The following is a 22,115-nucleotide window of genomic DNA, read 5'->3' on the forward strand; positions in this document are numbered from 1 at the left end:
GGTTACTCTTTAAAAAAAAAAAATTCGTCTGTATGCACACTGTGTGTGTATGTGTGCATGTATGAGTGCCAGAGTCTTCTGCTGCTGCTTTGTGCCACATTTTGCATCTGACTCACATGGATAGCTTGGGAACCTGGTCTGGCAGGCTTTTCAAGCAAGTGCCTTTAATGGTTAAGCCATCTTCCCAGCTCATCCACCTCCTGACTTTTTCTATTTGTATTTGAGATACAGGGTTTTTTTTTGTTTGTTTGTTTTGTTTTTTCCGAGGTAGGGTCTCACTCTAGCCCAGGCTGACCTGGAATTCACTATGAAGTCTCAGGGTGGCCTTGAACTCACGGTGATCCTCCTACCTCTGCCTCCCAAGTACTGGGATTAAAGGTGTGCACCACCACGCCCAGTGAGAGGTTTTTTAAAAGATACATATATTTATTTATATGAGAGAAAGAGGCAGAGAGAAAGAGAGACGCAAATATAGTCAGGGCCACCAGCCCACTGTAAACAAACTCCAGACATATGCACCACCTTGTGCATCTGGCTTATGTGAGTTCGGGGTAATCAAACCTGGGCCCTTAGCACTTAGGATGACTGCCATGAGTTTGAGGGTAGTCTGCAGCTACAGAGTAAGTTCCAAGTCAGCCTGGGCTAGAGTAAGACCCTGCTCTCAAAAGAGCAAAATAAAAATTTATAAGAAATACAACACAAGACAGTAAGTGTCTCTGGTTTTCTTTCAAGTAGCAGAGTAATTTAAACTGTCAGAAAGGGAGTGAAAAGAAATAAATGAGTGTTGCAGAGGAGTTGTCATAGTAACTAAATTCGTTACCACTTACAACCAATATACAATTCAAACTACCTTTTAAGAGCCTAAAGATCAGAATGGTGACAACATGGAAAAGAATGGCAATTGCTGATATGGAAAAGAGCTATAGGCCAAGGACACCTATCCTATCATTTTCTTTCCAATATTTTACTGCTAAAAAACAATACAGATAAAAATCATTCTGGCAAACAGCCGCTGCAGCCCCAGCTCTCAGGGTCAGTTGAATTTGGGATCTCATTAACAGAGACAAATCTAGCAACTAGAGCAGCAACTACAGCATAAGCCAAAAGCAACCTACTAGCATATAACAAAGAAAAATATTTTATTATTTTCTCAATATGATGTCAACACACAAGACAGACTATGGATAAAAACGTAATGGATTATTTTGCCTTGAGTCACAGACAAGTTACCAGGCATGTTATGTACTCCACTTCTCCGAAATTGCTAGATTAAATTCAAAACAAAATGAGAGGCTTTAGTAACACCTCCCACAACCTTTTATCTTTGCCTTCCCTGGTGTGACTGCTATAAAACAGTCCTGATTAATGCCTATCTTAGGAAGTCTTCTGCAGCGGGGTAAGATGCACACAAACAAATAACAAAAAAAAAAACCACAAAAAAAAACACAGAGGTAGGAAAGCCAACTGTGATTTGGTGAAAGGAATAAACAGTAGCAAAAGCTAAAACAGAGACAAATAATCCTGCCCTCCAGTCACCATGAGTGGCTCACCCACCAAAATCAGCTGTTCATCATCAATGGTTTATGAGAATAAAATAAATTAAATCAGGATTGAATGGCCTGGACTTCCATGACCTCACAGTGCCTGACACTACCTACACAAGACCGTCGTAACAGGAGGAAAAGATCATGACATCAAAATAAGAGAGAAACTGAGATGGGGAAGGGATATGATGGAGAATGGAGTTTCAAAGTGGAAAGTGGGGGGAGGGGGAGGATATTACCATGGGATATTTTTTATACTCAAGGAAGTTGTTAATAAAAAAAAATTTGAAAAGAAAAAAAAAAGGTGTGAGCCATCACACCCTGCTAATCATTTCATTTCTGAATACCTGTAGCCAGAAAGTTTTTGCGAAGCTAGCAACAATTCTCCACTGACACCCTAGGCTGTGTTCTGGAACAAAACAATGTAAGGAATGAAAGTATCTTGTGACTAGAACTGATGATGAACTTAGAAAGAGGCCTAGATTGATATGCTGTCTCTGGCACATATCAAGACAGCAAGCCACTTAACCAGTTTCCTCATTTGTTTTCTGGTTTTGCTTTGGGACAAAGTCTCACTATGTAGTGCAGACTGGTTCTGAACATGATCCACCGACCTCAGCCTCCTGAGTGCTGGGATCACAGGCCTGGGCAGGGACGCCCTGGAGTTTCTCATGTGTTGAAAGGGGATGCAAGACCTTCCACCAAATAGGTTCGTCATTAAAAGTTCATTAAGATTGCAAGTAAAACAGAATCTAGCACAGTGCTTTGTGCGTGATTGAAAAAAATACTTGTGCCTTTCCTCCTATGAGTCACACATGCCACCACCACTGACACTTGCGTTGATTCCAGTTTCTTCAAGTACCCTTGTGAAGAGAATAATAATAGCACCTACCCACAGAGTGACTGGGAGAATTAAAATAGATAATACACGGTCATGCATGGTGGTGCATGCCTTCAATACCAGCACTCAGGAGGCAGAGGTAGGAGGATCACTGTGAGTTTGAGGCCATCCAGAGACTACATAGTAAATTCCAGGTCAGCCTGAGCTAGATGAGACCCTACCTCGAAAAACCAAAAATTAACAAATAAATACACATAAAGTACTAAGAACACTGCCAGACACAGAGAAAGCACACAAAATGCCATCTAGCACGGCCAGGAATCATGGGACCTGCTCCTTCCTCCCAATCTTTCTCATTCATCTATGAACATTCTCCAACTGAATGCTGTTTTCAAGGAATGGTTATGTTAGCCTTAAGTGGAGGACGAGGACCTTTGTTCTAAACACTCTACAACTACAAACAGAGCTGCTCAACTGATTATATTGTACTTTTCCAACCAATAGAAATTTGGTTTTTGTACATATAAAGTTGATAAAGCCTATCTCTATAATTCTCATATAAGCCACTGCTTACCCTTATCTCTGTTTTATTTTATTTTTTTATTTCTACTTATTTGAGAGAAAGAGACAAAATGAATGAGAATGGATGTGAGGACCTCAGCCAGTGCAAATGAACCCCAGGTGCATGTGCCATCTTGTACATCTGGCTTACATGAGTACTGGGGAATCAAACCTGGGTCTTCAGGCTTCACAGGCAAGCACCTTAACCACTAAGTCATCTCTTCAGCCTTTGTCTCTGTATTTCTTCATGTTAGACGCCAGTAACTATCTCTAAGGTCAGCACCTGTTGGCTCCTAACTATTGTCCAAATTACTAACCTCCTTTATAGCTTCACATCATTCACAACTACTGAATTGTTAAAGAACAAACAGGAGGACTGGGGAGATTGCTCAGTGGTTAGGGTACTTGTCTCCAAAGCCTTCTGGCCTGAGTTCAATTCCCCAGTCCCCACTTAAGAGCCAAATGCTCAAAATGGCCCATTCATTTGCAGTGACAAAAGGTCCTGACATGAAACAATGACTGCAATGGAATAACAACATTTGGTTGAATGGCTCATTTTCAATACAAATAAAACTAAAGAAAAGAAACCTTTAACACCATGTCACAGATGAGACTAAATATACAAACTATCTGTCTTGATTTTTGTACCAACCTCAGTAGAATCATGCTGTTCTTATTTTACAGGTTAAGAACACAGATTTCCAAAAATATAAAGTAACCTGCCTAATGCCACCTAACTAGTAAGCTTACACTTGAGCCTAAGCTGTTGTGATCAAAAAATAAACTCGTAATCATTGCTTCCTTCAAAAATGAAAACAGGCAGCTCTTACTCAACACTCACAAAAGCTCAGGTTCTGAAGCTGGGCTTCCAGAAGCATCCTTAGCACAGGTCTCAACCTCATTAATAACCTTCATACTATCACGCCCTCAAAGAGGGACAAAGGGAGTATATTAATCCTTGGTGATTGACATTGACAGAAATAGGAGAAAAACTGAGTGCTTGTACAAAAGCCTATCTTGAATATAATTACATAATAATTTTTTTAATTAATTAGAGAGAATGGGAGAGAAAGAGGCAGATAAAGAGAGAAAGGGAATGTGCAGTCCAGGGCCTCCAGCCACTGAAAACAAAGTCCAGACACATGTGCCACCTTGTACATCTGGCTTATGTGGGTCCTAGGGTATTGAACTGAAGTCCTTTGGCTTTGCAGGCAAATGCCTTAATCGCTAAGCCATCTCTCCAGCCCTACATAATAATTTTTAAGTAATTCTTTTTTTTTTTTTTTTTTTGAGGAGGAGGAAGGTTGCAACATTGTTACTATGTAATCTAAACTTGCCTCCAACTCCCAGTCTTCCTGCCAGTGTCCCAAGTGCTGGGATTATAGGCAGGTGATACCATGCCCAATGCATAAAGTTAGTTTAAGACCTCACATGACCAGAAGTGACTTCGAGATTTAAATACAGATGTGTGTCTCGATCACACCTTCCAAGGCTCAGGGTCTAATGCGGAAGAGGTGGCCGAAAGAATGTAAGAGCCAAAGGAAGGATAGGACTCCTTACAACGTGCTCCCTCCAGACACAAAATGGCTTGGATATCCATGACCTCACAGTGCCTGACACTACCTACACAAGACCATCATAAGAGGAGGAAAATATCATGACATCAAAATAAAAGACAGACTGATTGAGATGGAGAGGGGATATGATGGAGAATGGAATTTCAAAGAGGAAAGTGGGGGGAGGGAGGGTATTACCATGGGATATTTTTTATAATCATGGAAAATGAAAAAAAATTTTTAAAAAAGAAAGAAACAGGGGACTGAAGAGTCCGCTCAGCAGTTAAGGTGCTTGCCTGCAAAGCTTAACAACCCAGGTTCGATTTCCAAGTGCCCATGTAAAGCCAGATGCACAAAGTGAGTGGTACATGCATCTGGAGCTTGTTTGCAGCGGGCAGAGGCTCTGGTGCAACCATTCTCTCTCTCTCTCTCTCCCCCCCTTGAAAATAAATAAAAATATTTTAAATAAAAATAAATAAATATAGATGTGTGTGTTTGTGTGTGTGTGTCACACAAATAGAATGAGTTGTATAATCTTAAAATGGAAAAGAAATTTCAAACAACACTACACAGGTAGAAATCAGAAAGGAAAAGATAGATAAACTGGCTACATTAAAAAGTATTTAGCTGGGCTGGAGGGATGGCTTAGCGGTTAAGTGCTTGCTTGCAAAGCCAAAGGACCCAGGTTTGATTCCCCAGGACCCACTCTCTCTCTCCCCGTCTTTCTGTGTCAAATAAATAAAAATAAAATATTTCAAAAAGAAACCCTGCCCTAAAAAAAAGTATGTAGTTGGGTGCAACTGCACAGGCCTGCACAGCTATGAAGGAGGTTGAAACAAGAGAACCGTAAATTCAAGGCCTACTGGGACTATGGAGTGACTTCGGGGGGGGGGGAGGGTGAAGGCTGGGGAGATGACTCAGCAGTTAAAGGCACTACTTGCAAAATCTACCAGCCTGGGTTCAATTCCCCGGCTGCCCATTTAAAGCCAGAAGGACATCCAATAGCAGAGTTAGTTCAAGTGCAGCAGGGACAATGTAATAAGACTCTGTCTCAAAACACAATTTAAGCCAGGCATGGCAGCACACACCTTTAATCCCAGCACTTGGGAGGCAGGACAGGAGGATTGCTGTGAGTTCAAGGACACCCTAAGACTACTGAGTAAATTCCAGGTTGACCTGGGCTACAGAAAGACACTATACCTCAAAAAAACCCAAGATATCTCTCTCTCTCTCATACACATACACACACAAAATTTTTAAAAGGGGCGGGGCATGGTGGCACACGCCTTTAATTCCAGCACTCGGGAGGCAGAGGTAGGAGGATTGCCAAGAGTTCGAGGCCACCATGGGACTACATAGTGAATTCCAGGTCAGCCTGGGCTACAGTGAAACCCTACCTCGGGGAAAAAAAATATTTGAAAAGGGGCTCAGGAAATAACCTAGTGGTAAAGTGCTTGTGTAGTATACACAGGCCTAGGGTTCAATCCCCAGTACCTCCTGCCTGCCAAAAAATTCTTTAAATTTCTAAGAAGCAATTTTATCAAAATAAAAGAAAAGCAATTAGAAGGGGGAGGGGATTCAATGGAGGATGGGTTACAGAGGGAGGAATGGGAGTGGAAGGAGGGAATTATCATGGTTTTATTGTCTATAGTTATGGAGGCTGTCAATAAAGCTTCCTGGCTTTTCAAGGTAGGATCTCACTCTAGCTCAGGCTGACCTGGAATTCACTATATAGTCTCAGGGTGGCCTCAAATTTGTGGTGATCCTCCTATCTCTGCCTCCCGAGTGCTGGGATTAAAGGTGTGTGCCACCATGCCCGGTGAATAAAGTTTTTAAAAATACTTATTTAGTCATTTGAGAGAGAGGGAGGGAGGAAGGGAGGAAGAAGCAGATAGAATGAGCACACCAGGGCCTCCAGCCACTGCAAACAAACTCAAGACACGTGCACCCCCTTGTGCATCTGGCTTACACGGGTCCTGGAGAATTGAACCAGAGTCATTTGGCTTTGCAAATACCTTAACCACTAAGCCATTTCCTCCAGCCCCAATAAAAAGTTTTATAAAAAGCAAAACTTTAAGAGAAAACAAACTAGAGGACCTGAGCATAGGGCCAAGGCAGGAAGATTGTGACTTTGAGAACCATTTGAAGTACACAGTGAGTTCCAAGACCAGCCTGAGCTGCTTAGCAAGACCCTGTTTGAAACAAACAAAAACAAAAACAAAAACAAAAACAAAAACAAGTCAAAAGGGGCTGGAGATGTAGCTCAGTTGGAAGGGTGTCTGCATGGCTCAAGGCCCTAGATTCTATCCCCACCATCAGATAGACCATGTGTGGTGTGGTGGCCCATGCCTATAACCTCAACACTTGAGAGGTAGAGGCAAATAGAGATGACAAAGAATGCAAGGTCATTCTACACTACATAGTGAGTTTGGTTCCAGCCTGAACTATATGAGACCCTATCTCCTATCTCAAAAAAAACAAAACAAAACAAAACAAAACAAAACAAAAACAAACAAAAAAAAAAAAACAGAGCTTGCTGTAATCCCTACACTCAGAGACCAGTCTGGACTATAATGCAAGTATCAGGCCAGCATGGGCTACACTGCAAGAACCCATCTCTAAAAAAAAAAAACAGAACAAAACAAAAAACCAACAAGGACTGCAGAGATGGCTTAGTGGTTAAGATGCTTGCCTACAAAGCCAAAGGACTCAGGTTCAATTCCCCAGGACCCACATAAGCCAGATGCAAAAGTGGTGCATGTGTCTGGAGTTCATTTGCAGGGTTTAAGGCCCTGGGGCTTTCTTCTCTCTATCTGCCTCTTTCTCTCAAATAAATTAAAAAAACTAACAAACAAAAAGGAGACTGGAGGGGAAAATGCAACATACAACAAACAGCTAATAATTTCCTGTGCATACATATACATACACACACACATACACATATATGTATATAGATATATACTAAATACTTGAAATAAAACGAACATTCCACTAGAAAAAATGGCTAGACGAGCATGGTGGGGCACACCTTTAATTCCAGCACTGGGGAGGCAGAGGTAGGAGGATCACCATGAGTTCAAGGCCACCCTGAGACTACACAGTGAATTCCAGGTCAGCCTGAGCTAAAGTGAGACCCTACCTCGAAAATCCGAAAAAAAAAAAAAAAAAAACAAAGGAATGACTAGAAACACAAGTAGACAACTCATAAAAGAAAAAACAGAAGCCTGATAAGGTGGCACACGCCTTTAGTCCCAGCACTTGGGAGGCAGAGGCAAGAGGATTGCTGTGAGTTTGAGGCCACCCTGAGACTACATAGTGAATTCCAGGCCAGCTGAGGTTAGAGAGAGACCCTACCTCGAAAAACCAAAATAACAGTAATAATAATGATGACAATGACAACAATGAAGATGACTTATCCAGTGTGTGGGGGAAACCCACATTATCACACACAGTTCCAGAAAAAACAAATCTGGCACCATTTACTACGTATCTCAAACTTACCAAATTTTCTATAAAAGGAAAATGAAAAGGTTTTATTTTTAAATAATGACTTGGCAATTTATGACATGGATGACTAAATAAAAGATGATGCCATTAAACAAGACCAGGGACAGCCACAGAAACCCAAGAGGATAAGTTCCTATCTAAAGCATGCTCAGCTTGAAATGTACATCCAGATGCTGACATCCTAAGGCAACAAACTGGCAATACAAGTCAGACTGACACTCCACTAGGGAGGGAGATGCAGGTTTGAAAACAGCAATTTCAAATCTAAAGGTGAATGAGTTCTCCAGGGAGACAAACACAAAATGAAAAACTGCCTCAGAGCACAGGAGCCTCTAACAGGTGAAAGTGGCTGTCGTAAAATGAGAATCAGGAGGTTTTCACATGGTGGCAATCACGGAAGGAAAACATTTCAGGAATTTGGAGGCTTTCACCACCTTCAAATGTGGCAAAAAGATGTGGGACCAAAAAAAAAAAAGAGGGGGGAACGTTCATTCTTCTGTGACCTCTACAAAAGGACTAAGGCAAAAGTCAGTCTGAAAACCACAAGAATGACTCGAGGAGAACAATAAGGAGTGGGGAGGAAGAGGCAGCAAACATTCTTCAGGTTTAGGTGAAGAGTATTCTCACTGGGGGTTTTATAAAAACCCTCAGGGACATGAAGGAGGGACTGAAAACACAAGAATAAAGAAACCAAGGCTCAGAAGTGCAGAGGTGGCAACTGGTTGTAGAAAGGAACATACCTTGCTTCTTCTCTGAGCAAGAGGGAAAGAAATGACAAAGAGCAAGAATGACATGTTATCTGAGAGACCCTCAGAGCTTCAATGTCCTATCTGTAACTCAGGATTAGGAGCAATACCTGACCTCACAAGACTGCATGAGGATTAAGTGGGGATGAGATCACTTGATAACAAGCTCTAAATAATGGTAACTATGTATTTATGCAGTATAATGTCCAGAAATAAACCTACTTTTAGAGGCTGAGCTCAGTAATTTACATAATACCTGTCTACCTTGTCCTACTGATAACATTTTTCAAAGGGAATAAATACTCAGCCCTACCCATTCTGCCACCAGCAAAACAAAGAAATGACTATACTGAGAACTCTACTGTGGTAAGCCTTAAAACAAGTTCAGACCAGGAACATATGCAGGAAAGAATTGGGATGGGAATCTGAATTAGGGGTCTGTGAAGAGGAAACCAGCTGAACGAGTTCTGCAGAGCACATGACTTCAGTGGTTTCCCGGCTCTGTGAAATACAGAAGGGGAACACACCAATGCCGGAACTGACTGCTCCAACCGCTGAGATTCGGTTCCTCAAGACCCACTCCTGTACTACCAACGCCCATCCTGGAGAGCAGGCCCCCATGCCAGGACTGTCCTCCATTAAAAGCTTCCTAAATACGGCTACCGTCCCTACACTCAGCATTCCATTAACCACTCTCACACTGGAGTACCACGTAGGCATGAAAATAGCCTCGGAATGTCAGTAGTGTGGCAGGTGCCAGCCAGAGGAAAAGGAACAGAGTATGTAAGAAGGCATTCCAGAGCTGGAAAGATGGCTCAATGGTTAAGGCACTTGCATGTGAAGCCTAAGGACCCAGGTTTGATTCCTCAGTGTCCATGTAGGCCAGATACACATGGTGGCACAATGCATCTGGAGTTTATTTGCAGTAGCTACAGGCCCTGGCATACCCATTCACTCTGTCGGTGCACCCCTCTCATTCTCAAATAAACAAATAAATATATTATTTTTTAACTTTTTAAAAATAAAAAGAAGCCGGGCGTGGTGGTGCATGCCTTTAATCCCAGCACTCGAGAGGCAGAGGTAGGAGGATCGCCATGAGTTCGAGGCCACCCTGAGACTACACAGTGAATTCCACGTCATCCTGAGCTAGAATGAAACCCTACTTCAAAAAAAATAAAATTTAAAAAAAAATAGAAAGTATTCTGCATCACTGGAAGAAGGCTTGCAGGCAGGCTGATGCCCAAAGAAAAGAGAACCCACTCATATTGAAGGACTTTGCTAAGGGATGAGGAGTATGATGAAAGAAAGTATGTCAGACAAAGGAAAGAGGATGCACAGACCTTTGATTGGTGATGTGAAACAAGAACAAAGAGATTAGATTTAACACTGGGAATAGCAGGGTGATGTTCTCCCATAATATCAGCACTTGGGAGGTGGAGGCAGGAGGATCATGAGTTTACGGTCATCCTAACCTATATAGTGAGTTCAAAGCCAGCCTGAGGAGAACCTGTCTCAAGAAATCAAAAACAGGGCTAGAGAGATGGCTCAGTGGTTAAAATGCTTGCCTGCAGAGCCAAACAACCCAGGTTAGATTCCCCAGAATCGAGGTAAAGCCAGATGCAACAAGTGGTACGTGCATCTGATGTTTTTTTACAGTGGCTGGAGGCCCTGGAGTGTCCGTTCTCCCTGTCTCTATTCTATTTCTCTCTGCTTGCAAATAAATAAAGTAAAATATTTTTAAAAGAAATCAAAAACAGGGCTGGAGAGATGGCTTAGCGGTTAAGCGCTTGCCTGTGAAGCCTAAGGACCCTGGTTCGAGGCTTGATTCCCCAGGACCCACATTAGCCAGATGCACAAGAGGGCGCAAGCGTCTGGAGTTCGTCTGCAGTGGCTGGAAGCCCTGGCGCGCCCATTCTCTCTGTCTCTATCTGCCACTTCCTCTCTCTGTCTGTTACTCTCAAATAAATAAATAAAAACAAAAAAAATTTAAAAAAAAATAAAAAACAACAACATAAAGAAAGCATTCAATCTAAGAGTCAGCATGGAAAAGGAAGAGGGGTCAATGAGAGGAGAGTAGCATGAAAGCGCTGTAGTATTTTGGGTAAGAAAAAATAAAAGCTTGTTTCTGAGCCATACCAGCAAAAGGAGAAATCCTGATAGCGTCCATTTTAAGAGAACTTCTGGGTATAAGTTAAACCAATTTGAAAAGGAAACAGAAAAACACGAGAAAAGAGAGAGAAAAAGAGAGAGCTGGGTGTGGTGGTGGATGCCATTAATCCCAGCACTTGGGAGGCAGAGGTAGGAGTTCAAGGCCACCTGAAACTATATAGTCAATTCTACGTCAGCCTGGGCTAGCGTGAAACCCCTACCTCTAAAAACTAAAATTACGGGGAAAAAATAAATAAAAAACAAGAGAGGTGGAGAGATGATTTAGTGATTAAGGCACTTGCCTGCAAAGCCAAAGGACCCAGGTTGATTCTCCAGGACCTATGTAAGCCAGATGCACAAGGTGGCACACATATCTGGAGAATCTGGAGTTCGTGTGCAGTGGCCCGAAGGCCCTGGCATGCCCACCCTCCTTCTCGAATTCACTATGTCATCAGGGTGGCCTCGAATGCATTGCAATCCTCCTACCTATGCCTCTCAAGTGCGTGGGCCACCACGCCTGGTTTCCTTTCTTCCTTTTTTTTTGTTTTTTGTTTTTTGTTTTTCGAGGTAGGTTCTTACTCCAGCTCAGGCTGACCTGGGATTCACTATGGAGTCTCAGGGTGGCCTAGAACTCACAGTGATCCTCCTACCTCTGCCTCCCGAGTGCTAGGATTAAAGGTGTATGCCACCAAGCCTGGCTTTTCTTTCTTCCTCTCTCTCATACACACAAATAAATAAAAATACTTTTAAAAAACAAAAATGTTTTTCTTTTCTTAAGTAGCTCACTTAACTTCTGTGTCTATTTATACCTAATACAGATTCATTTCTGCACAAATAACTTCATTGGTAGCTGAATTGGAGAAGGTAAGTCTTCTTGCCAAAATTAAATGTCTGATCATATTTCAATGAGCTCCCTTTCTTACTGGAATGATTAAAAAGTAGACTGGTGATGAAGTACACAACCAATTTCACTAAATATTGAATTATCATTAAAAGAAAGTGAATTTCATGGTATATAAATTAGACTTGAATATTTTTTTTTTCAAGGTAGGATCTCACTCTAGTCCAGCCACCTATACTTCCTGATTGGCCTCAAACACACAGCAATCCTCCTACTCCTACCTCCCGAGTGCTGGGATTAAAAGTGTAAGTTTTTTAATTTTTTTTTTTTTTTTTTTTTTTTTTTTGAGAGCGACAGACACAGAGAGAAAGACAGATAGAGGGAGAAAGAGAGAATGGGCACGCCAGGGCTTCCAGCCTCTGCAAACGAACTCCAGACGCGTGCACCCCCTTGTGCATCTGGCTAACGTGGGACCTGGGGAACCGAGCCTCAAACCGGGGTTCTTAGGCTTCACAGGCAAGCGCTTAACCGCTAAGCCATCCTCCAGCCCTGCAGTAAGTTTTTTAGAAGTTAACAGTTAAGAATGGCTATCAGCTAGAGAGCTGGCTCATCAGTTAAGTACACTTCTTGTATAAGCATGTGGGCCAGAGACTGGATCTCCAGAATCTAAATAAACAGCTGGGCACGGTCATGCAAGTCTGTAACCCCTCATGTGGGAAGTAGAGACAGGAGAATCACTGAATTGCTGAGGCTGACTTGCAGTAAGCTCCAAATCAATGATGAGACTCCGCCACAAGAAAATGTTATAGGCCACTGCCGAGGTCCTTAGTTTGCCACCAGGAATAGATGATAAGACCCTATTGCTGAAGACTCCACATACTTGGGCTGCATGGCCACTGAGAAATCCTGCTAGAACTGAGCTGATAACCTCCCTCCATGTAGACCAGCTGACAGAAAGCTGGAAGAAGCCATTCTACATGTAGTTCAATGGGAGAAAGAGATACCACCAGTGAAGATACTCAACAGTGGATACTGCAAGCCTTAAAATTGGCCAGCCAGGCCAAATGAGCCAACGGGTGCAATAGTGGCACGTCTGTCATGGTGGAAACCAACTGCTCTCCAATTGGACTGGAGGCCTGCTCCATGGGGGGAACACATCCCTGATACTGAAAACTTAAAACAGGGTAGTCATGAGCCCTAGGGGTGTAACATCTGCTGATGTCTGGAAAAATGTATATACTATGTTTATCAAACTGCCCAGTAAGCACTTCTCTTAATATTTATACCCTTATATTAACGCTACTCTCACTTTGGGTAGAGAATCTTCTCTTTTCAGATGGCAGTGACCTTGGGATGACTCAGAAGGTATCACAGTGCTGGAAAAAAGTGACTGGAGTACTGAGTAACATCTCGATCACACCTTCCAGGGCTCAGGGTCTAATGTGGAAGAGGTGGAAGAAAAAATATAAGAGCCAAAGGAAGGGTAGGACTCCTTACAACATGCTCCCTCCAGACATAAAATGGCCTGGATATCCATGACCTCACAGGGCCTGACACTATCTACACAAGGCCATAAGAGGAGGAAAATATCATGACATTAAAATAAAAGACAGACTGATTGAGATGGGGAAGGGATATGATGGAGAATGGAATTTCAAAGGGGAAAGTGGGGGGAGAGGGAGGGTATTACCATAGGATATTTTTTATAATTATGGAAAATGTTAATAAAAATTGGGGAAAAAAAGCAGGTGGCTGAATTGATGGGAGATGGAAACCCAATGTCCTCCGACTGCAGCAGGTAAACCCATGGGTTCCCATGAGCATATACGCACATGCATATACCATGCACACATCACACCACACATATTACATTGCACACACACACACAGAGCAATTAACTATTATGCACAAATCTAGATTTGGACCCAGAACCTGGAAAAACACTACCATGTGCAGTCATCTATCTACCCATCCCTGTCTAACTTACCACTTACCATGAAGCAACGAAAGACCTTTTCATTTTAAATTAAAAAAAAAAAAAAAAAACTGAAGCCAGGCATGATGATGGCTCACGCCTATATTCTTAGCACTTAGGAGGTGAGTTCAAGACCAGCCTGGGCTAGAGTGAGAACATGCCTCAAAAAAAAAAAAAAAAAAAAAAAAAAAAGCCGGGTGTAGTGGCACACACCTTTAATCCCAGGACTCGTGAGGCAGAGGTAGGAGGATTGCCATGAGTTTAAGGCCACCCTGAGACTACATAGTGAATTCCAGATCAACCTAGGCTAGAGCAAGACTCTACTTCAAAAGAACAAGAAAAAAATTTCTGCAACTGAATTAAACCCAGACAACAGCTAATATTTATTAAGTCTCAGCAGCTACAGAGCAGTTATTACTAATTGTGAGCAGCTCTTTAAAAAAGACCAGGGGTTCAGTAGTAGAGTACTAGCGATCCTCAGCACCACAAAATTAGAAAAGTATATGGAGGCAGGAGTCCTCTATAAAAGGGAGGCATGTGTTTCTTTGGAAGAGCAAAATTCTGCTAGAGGGCAGAAGAGATGGTTCAGTGGCTAAAGCACTTGCCTGGAAAGCCTAACAGGGTTCAGTTCCCTAGTACCCACATAAAGCTGCATGCATAAAGTGGTGTGTGCATCTGGAGCTCCTTTGCAGATGATAGAGGTCCTGGAACACCCATTGTTCCCCACCCCCTCAATACATGTATAGCTTTGTGAATGAATAAATAAATAAAATCCTGCTAGAGCACTGGAAACAAGGGGGGGGGGTCTCTACAGCAATGCACATCAAAAACCTGATTTTCAAATCTATTACTTGGAAACAACATTATTAGGAGGAATGGTTAACTATGAATCTCATTAAGGACATAACCCTCCCCTCTAAGGTTCACAGCACCTTAGGGAAGAGAAACGTATAAAATACTCAAACTGGGGCTGGAGAGATGGCTTAGTAGTTAAGGCACATGCCTGTGAAGGCTAAGGACCCAGGTTCACATCTCCAGGTCCCATGTAAGCCAGATGCACATGGTGGCACATGTGTCTGGAGTTCATTTGCAGTGGCTAGAGGCCCTGGCACGCCCATTCTCTCTCTCCTCCTTCCTCTCTGTCTCTAATAAATAAAAACAAATCTTTAAAAATAAAATCCTCAAACTGTAGCCATGCACTGTGGTGCATACATACCTTTAATCCAAGCAGCACGCAGGAGGCTGAATGAGGTAGGAGGATTGCTATAAATTCAAGGCCAGCTTGGACTACAGATGAATCCAGGTCAGCCTGACCTAGAGTGAGACTCTGTCTCCAAAAGAAAAAAAAAAAAAAAAAAAAAAAAAGCCAGGCTTTGTGGCACACGCCTTTAATCCCAGCACTCGGGAAGTAGAGGTAGGAGAATCGCCATGAGTTTGAGACCATCCTGAGACTACAGAGTGAATTCCAGGACAGCCTGAGCTACAGTGAGACCCTACCTCGAAAAACCAAAAACAAAAGCAAATGAACAACAACAACAAAAAAAAAAAACTATGAAAAGTTGGGTTAGTTGGGTTGGAGCTACACCTCAGCGGTTAAGATGCTTGCTCGCTGCCTGTAAAACCTAATGACCAGAGTTCTATTATTCCTCAGTACCCACGGAAAGCCAGATGTTCAAAGTGGTGCATGTGTCTGAAGTTCTTCTGCAGTGGCTAGAGGCCCTGGTGCACCCATTCATATATTCATATATTTTCTTTTTTTTCTTTTTTTTTTGGTTTTTCGAGGTAGGGTCTCACTCTGGCTCAGGCTGACCTGGAATTCACTATGTAGTCTCTGGGTGGCCTCGAACTCTCGGAGATCCTCCTACCTCTGCCTCCCGAGTGCTGGGATTAAAGGCGTGCGCTACCATGCCCAGCTCAGGAAATATATTTTCACATAGGACAGTATTTGAACACATAGTTTAAAATTCAGAGTCTAAAAAAAATTCCACTTAAAAGAAAGCTTCAGGGCTGGAGAGATGGCTTAGCGGTTGGGCGCTTGCCTGTGAAGCCTAAGGACCCAGGTTCGAGGCTGGATTCCCCAGGACCCACGTTTGCCAGATGCACAAGGGAAGCACGCATCTGGAGTTCATTTGCAGTGGCTAGAGGCCCTGGCGCACCCATTCTCTGTCTGTCTTTCTCTCCCTCTCTCTCTGTCACTTTCAAATAAATAGATAAAAATGAACAAAAAAAAATAATAAAAAAAAAAAAAGAAAGCTTCAGCCAGATGTGGTAGCACACATCTTTAATCCCAGCACTTGGGAGGCAGAGGTAGGAGCAGTACCATGAGTTCAAGGCCACCCTGAGACTATATAGTGAATTCCAGGTCAGCCTGAATTAGAGTGAGACTCTACCTTGAAAAAACAATAATATTAATAATAATAATAAAGCTTCACCAAATGAAAGAATTAAAGTGAGATATGCAGCAGAGATTACAGAAGGTAAATACTGAAAAAGTTCCCTTGTGCGTAGCAATCAGGTCAATGTTGATTTGAGCACGAAATTTCAGGAAGGGAGGAGACAGCTCAAGTGTTACCTCCATAGGACTTAAGAAGAAACAGTCACATATGGATTTTTTCCTTGAAAAAGTGATATAAGCACAGGAGAGCTTGAGACTGAGGGAGTGGATCTGGAATGCAAAAGGATATGCTATGCAGAAAGGAATAGAAAAGGGAGCCTGATATGGTTAAGAAAATCACACTGAAATGAAAACCTACAAGACAAGGGCCAGGAGTCAGACCATAGACAGAAAGAAGGTTGAACCTTCTGAGGAAATAAGCTCTCCCTCTGCTCAGGGAAGGTGGCCAAAACAGCATATAAAATGAAATGGGATATATGTGGGAGGGAAACAAACTCTGAGGAAGTTTATGGAGAAAACAGATGTCATCAAGCTTAGATGTAGAAAGCCACGGATGCATAAGAATAAAGGCAGAGCAAGTCTTCCTGATCAGCTTCACCCATTCCCACCAATTCAAATGAAACCTCAGAAGTCACCTTTGTCATGATCTGCCTTTGAAAAGAATCTCTTCTAGCTGTAAATTCATCTAATCTTTCTTAAGTAACTCCTACTTTTTTTTTTTTTTGTGATGTAGGGTTTCACTGCAGCTCAGGCTGACCTACCTATTCACTATGTAACCTCAGGGTGGCCTTGAACTCATGGTGAACCTCCTACCTCTGCCTCACAAGTGCTAGGATTAAAGGCATGTGCCACCATGCCTGGCTATTTCTATCTTTCAAAAAAAAAATTATTTGGGAGAGAGAGTGAGTGAGTACAGGCACACCAGGTCCTCCAGCCACTGCAAACAAACTCCAGACACATGCACCACTTTGTGCTTCAGGCTGTGAAAGCAAGTGCCTTTAACTGCTGAGCCATCTCTCCAGCCCTCCTTGTATTTCTTTACTTCCCAAAAGTTATCTACCTACATGAGGGTGACATCCTTTCCTCATTTTTGTACTGAAAAACACCAACCATTCATTCTCTCTTGCTTAAAGAACATACTACTCCTGGCCTCAATTCTTACCAAAACCCAAAACAAAAATTACATCAAGTTCATTATGACCATACTACTGAAATCCTCCTACCCACCAAAAGTCCCACAGTACACACAACTATGCACTCATTCAACTGAGCCACATTCCTAAACATCTACTTTGTGGAAAGCACTGTGGCTAGAGGTGCTATGGGGAGAAGTAAAAAGAATGAAGTCAATCCCAGCACTCGGGAGGCAGAGGTAGGAGGATTGCCGTGAGTTCAAGGCCACCCTGAGACTCCATAGTGAATTCCAGGTCAGCCTGGACAAGAGTGAGACCCTACCTCGAAAACCAAAAAAAAAAAAAAAAAAAAAGAATGAAGTCCCTACCCTAAAGGTTTTTCTCTTCTTGCACTCTTGCAAAACCCAGCCAGCAAATAAACTTCCTCCCATCTAAACTCTCACACAGTAACTATTTGCATCATTCCCTCAGCAATCATACATTGCCTTGTGACATTTAGACCATTCCTTCTTTGATGTCGAGTTAACTTTTCAAATGTCTATGTCCTGTCTGACCAATTAATCTGGAAACACTTTGATGGTAGGACTAGGTTCAGTTTTGAATCCTTTCCAGTTCTACCACACTGTCCTAAACCATGAAGGAGCTTAAAATGGTTTCCAGTGCCTTAAAGTAGTATCTTGGGTTTTTGTTTTGGTTTGGTTTTTTCCAGGGAGGGTCTCACTCTAGCCCAGGCTGGTCTAGAACTCATTCTGCAGCCCCAGGCTGGCCTCAAACTCAAAGTGATCCTGATCCTCCTATCTCGGTCTCCGGAGTGCTGGGATTAAAGGCATGTGCCACCTTTTTTAACCATTTTGAAGCACACAGTTTGGTGACTTTTAGTATATTCACAATACTGTACAATCACCCTAAGTATCTAAATCATTCTTACACCCACTAAGCAATCATCTCCCCTTCTAAAATCTGGTTTATTGACCCACCTAAAAGTCTTAATCATTATTGGAAATGATGTTACTGCAACATGGCTTTCCTGAAGCAGTCCATGTTTGTGCATTCCTTAGGTGATCCTCATGAGCTATCTATTGACAATGTGCCCTGGCATTTTGCAGTCTAATGTTTTCCCTGAAACTAGTTTACTACAGCAGAATTTGTGATTATTTTTCCTTTTGAATATTTTTTTTCACTTTCCTATTTTAAAAAAAAAAAACATACTTCTGTCCTTTACGATGCCTTAAAGATCACAGACTACAGTTCAGCAAGTATACTTATCAAATTTGAAAACAATGTGGTTTCAATTCTAATTCTATAAGCTAGGAACATAAGACAACAGACTATGTTAAGAATTTATATTCGAGGCCACCCTGAGAATGCATAGTGATGTCCAGGTCAAGCCTGGACCAGAGTGACCATGTATATGGTCCAAATTCATTTGTGAAATAGTGCTCAAATCCTTTATTCTGACAGAGAACAGTGTTTCCCAAACCAGAAGCATGTGGAATGGTCCCAAGATAGATTATTTCTGAGAAGAATTGGATAGTAATCAAGTTTGTCTTGAGAAATGATGCATACACTTTTAGACATTCACAATTTATGGCCCCATGATAAAGATTCTACGTAAGCCAGGCATGGTGGCACATGCCTTTAATCCCAGTACTTGGGAGGCAGAGGTGGAGGGTCGCCTTGAGTTCAAGGCCACCTTGAACTCAAACCTGGGCTAGTGCAAGACCCTACCTTGAAAAAACAAACAAAAAGATTATGGGCTGGAGAGATGGCTTAGTGATTAAGCGCTTGCCTGTGAAACCTAAGGACCCTGGTTCGAGGCTTGATTCCCCAGGACCCACATTAGCCAGATGCACTAGGGGGCGCACGGGTCTGGAGTTCGTTTGCAGTGGTGGAGGCCCTGGTGCACCCATTCTCTCTCTGTCTCCCGCTTTCTCTCTTTGTCTGTCGCTCTCAAATAAATAAATAAAAATAATTTTAAAAAAAGATTCTAAGTAAACTATCAGTTAATGTAATGTGGTCTGACTCATCATTTCTAAAACTCCTTTTACCACTAAACCCCTTCTTCGTTAATACTGCAGTATTCATTAATATTCCTCAAAAAGTACTAATACAGAAACCCAGCCACACAGGTTTTCAAATCCCAAGCTTGTACTATCCTTCAGCAGAAAAATAAATTATGTTAGTCTTGGCAAGTCTATTCATCTCTTCAGTCATATATATATATATATATGTGTGTGTGTGTATATATATATGATATCATATATAATGTAATATATAATTTATATATGTATGTATATAATTTGTTTACTTGCAATGGAGAGGGAAAGAAAAGGCATACCATGGCCTTTTACCACTACAAACTCCAGATGCATGTGCCACTTTGTGCATTTGGCTTTACATGTATACTGGGGAATCGAACTCAGGATGTCAGACTTTACAAGAAAGTGCTTTTAACCATTGAGCCATCTCCCCAGCTCTGTTCACACTCTTTATGTCAAAACTTTATGTCATCCTGGGGCTGAAGAGATAACCCAGCAGTTAAAGGCTTGCATGTAAAGCCTAACAATCCCAGTTCTGATTCCCCAGTACCCACATAAAGCCAGATGCACAAAGTGGCACATGCATCAGGAGTTCGTTTGCAGCAGCTAAAGGCTTTGACACACCCATATTCTCTCTCTGCTTACAAATAAATAACAATTTTAAAAACTATTCATCCAAAATTCATTTCCTTAGTGCCAACTTGCTTTGAAGTATCCTGGTCAAAACTGGCTTTAAACTCTTCAAAGGAGGGCTGGAGAAATGGCTTAGTGGTTAAGAGTGCTTTCCCGTGAAGCCTAAGGACCCAGGTTCAATTCCCCAGTACCCACATAAAGCCAGATGCACAAGGTGGTGCTTGTATCTAGAGTTGGCAGTGGCTAGAGGCCCCGGCACACCTATTCTCTCCCCCCACGCCCTGCGCCTCTCTCAAAAAAATAAGTATTTTTTAAATCCTCAAATGATATTTAAGCTACATGTTTACAAAAACTTGATTAATTAGAACCCCTTTGTTCTTTTTAAAAAAAATTAAGATTTGAGGGAATTAACACGGGATTTTTTTATAATCATGGAAAATACTAATAAAATTTTTTTAAAAAATTAAGACTTCAGCTAATAAACTGGAGAATATAGCATATTTCCTTGCTTATTTAAAATAAAAGGGCTGGAGAGATGGCTTACAGGTTAAGGCATTTGCCTGCAAAGTCAAAGGATACAGGTTTGATTCTCCAGGTCCCAAGTAAGCCAGATGCACATGTGTCTGGAGTTTGTCTGCATTGGCTAGAGACCCTTACATGCCCATTCTCTCTCCCTCTCTGTGTCTCTAATAAAGAAATAAAATATTTTTAAAAAATAAAAAAATTTTAAAAAGCCATAAAAGGGCTGGAGAGATGGCTTAGTGGTTAAGCGTTTGCCTATTAAGCCTAAGGACCCCGGTTCGAGGCTTGATTCTCCAGGACCCACGTTAGCCAGATACACAATGGGCCACATGTGTCTGGAGTTCATGTGCAGTGGGTGGAGGCCCAGGCGTGCCCATACTCTCTCTCTTTCTCTGTCTGTCACTCTCAAGTAAATAAATAAAAACAAAACAAAAAGCCATAAAAGCCTGGCGTGATGGCATATGCCTTTAATCCCAACACTTGGGAGGCAGAGGTAGGAGGCTCTCTGAGAGTTCAAGGCCACCCTGAGACTACACAGTGAATTCCAGGACAGCAAGAGTAAGAGTGAGACCCTACCTCGAATAACCAAATAATAATAATAATAAAATTTCTTAAAAGCCATAAACAGTGTTCACAATTTGAAATATTGCTGGGTGTGGTGGCACATGCCTTTAGTCCCAGCACTCAGGATGCAGAGGTAAGAGGATCACTAAGTTCAAGGTCACCCTGAGACTACATAGTGAAGTCTAGGTCAGCCTGGGCTAGAGAGAGACCCTACTGAGGGGGAGGAGCAGTGGGAACCTGAAACATTTATAAGTCACCTGGAAAAAAACAGAATAAATTAGGATCTCTACTTGAATCCTCATACCGAAATAAACTCAAAATAGATCAAGTAGCTAAATTATTTTTTGGTTTTTGTTCTATTTTGATTTTTTTTCTCCAAGGCAAGGTCTCACTCTAGGACATGGTAGCTCATGTCTGTAATTCTCACACTTAAGAGGCTGAGATAGGAGGACTGTCATGAATTCAAGGCCAGCTTGGGCTAAACAGTGAAAAGTTTTGTTAAAAAAAGACAGACGGGGGAAAGGGAGGGTATTACCATGGGATATTTTTTATAATCATGGAAAATGTTAATAAAAATTGTGAAAAGAAAAAAAAAAGACAGACAGACAAACAAAACCTGTCAAAATAGTTCATATCCAAAAAATGCAAACAAGGGGCTGGAGAGATGGCTTAGCGGTTAAAGCATTTGCCTGAAAGCCAAAGGATCCTGGATTGACTCTCCAGGACCCATGTAAGCCAGATTCACAAAGCGACGCATGCATGTGGAGTTTGTTTACAGTGGCTGGAGGCCCTGGTGTGCCCATTCTCTCTCTGCCTTTCTCTCAAATAAAATATTTTAAAAAATTAAATGCAAACAAATGTTCTTTAAACATATATAAAATGCTCTGCCTCAATTATGACTATATAATACTAAATGAAATTATGATGGAATAACATTTGCATTTACAAAACTGACAAATATAAAATATTTAACATTCTAACTAAGGAAAATAACCTTCTCATACATTACTGACAGACATGTTCAACCTCCAAAAACAAACTGGTAATATTTATCAAAATTAAATGTGCATGTTCCCTTTAACTTAGAAAATGCCATTTCAGAATTTATAC

The 22,115-nt window shown here is 41.7% G+C and overlaps 1 protein-coding gene across 1 annotated transcript in view; it reads right to left on the reverse strand.

Annotated features, from left to right (window-relative positions):
• Positions 1 to 22,115, reverse strand: part of Iqgap1 (IQ motif containing GTPase activating protein 1) — a 119,277-nt gene that overhangs the window by 78,028 nt on the left and 19,134 nt on the right. The window lies entirely within an intron of this gene.

The sequence above is a fragment of the Jaculus jaculus genome, chromosome 3, assembly GCF_020740685.1.
Source record: "Jaculus jaculus isolate mJacJac1 chromosome 3, mJacJac1.mat.Y.cur, whole genome shotgun sequence".
Lineage (NCBI taxonomy): Eukaryota > Metazoa > Chordata > Mammalia > Rodentia > Dipodidae > Jaculus > Jaculus jaculus.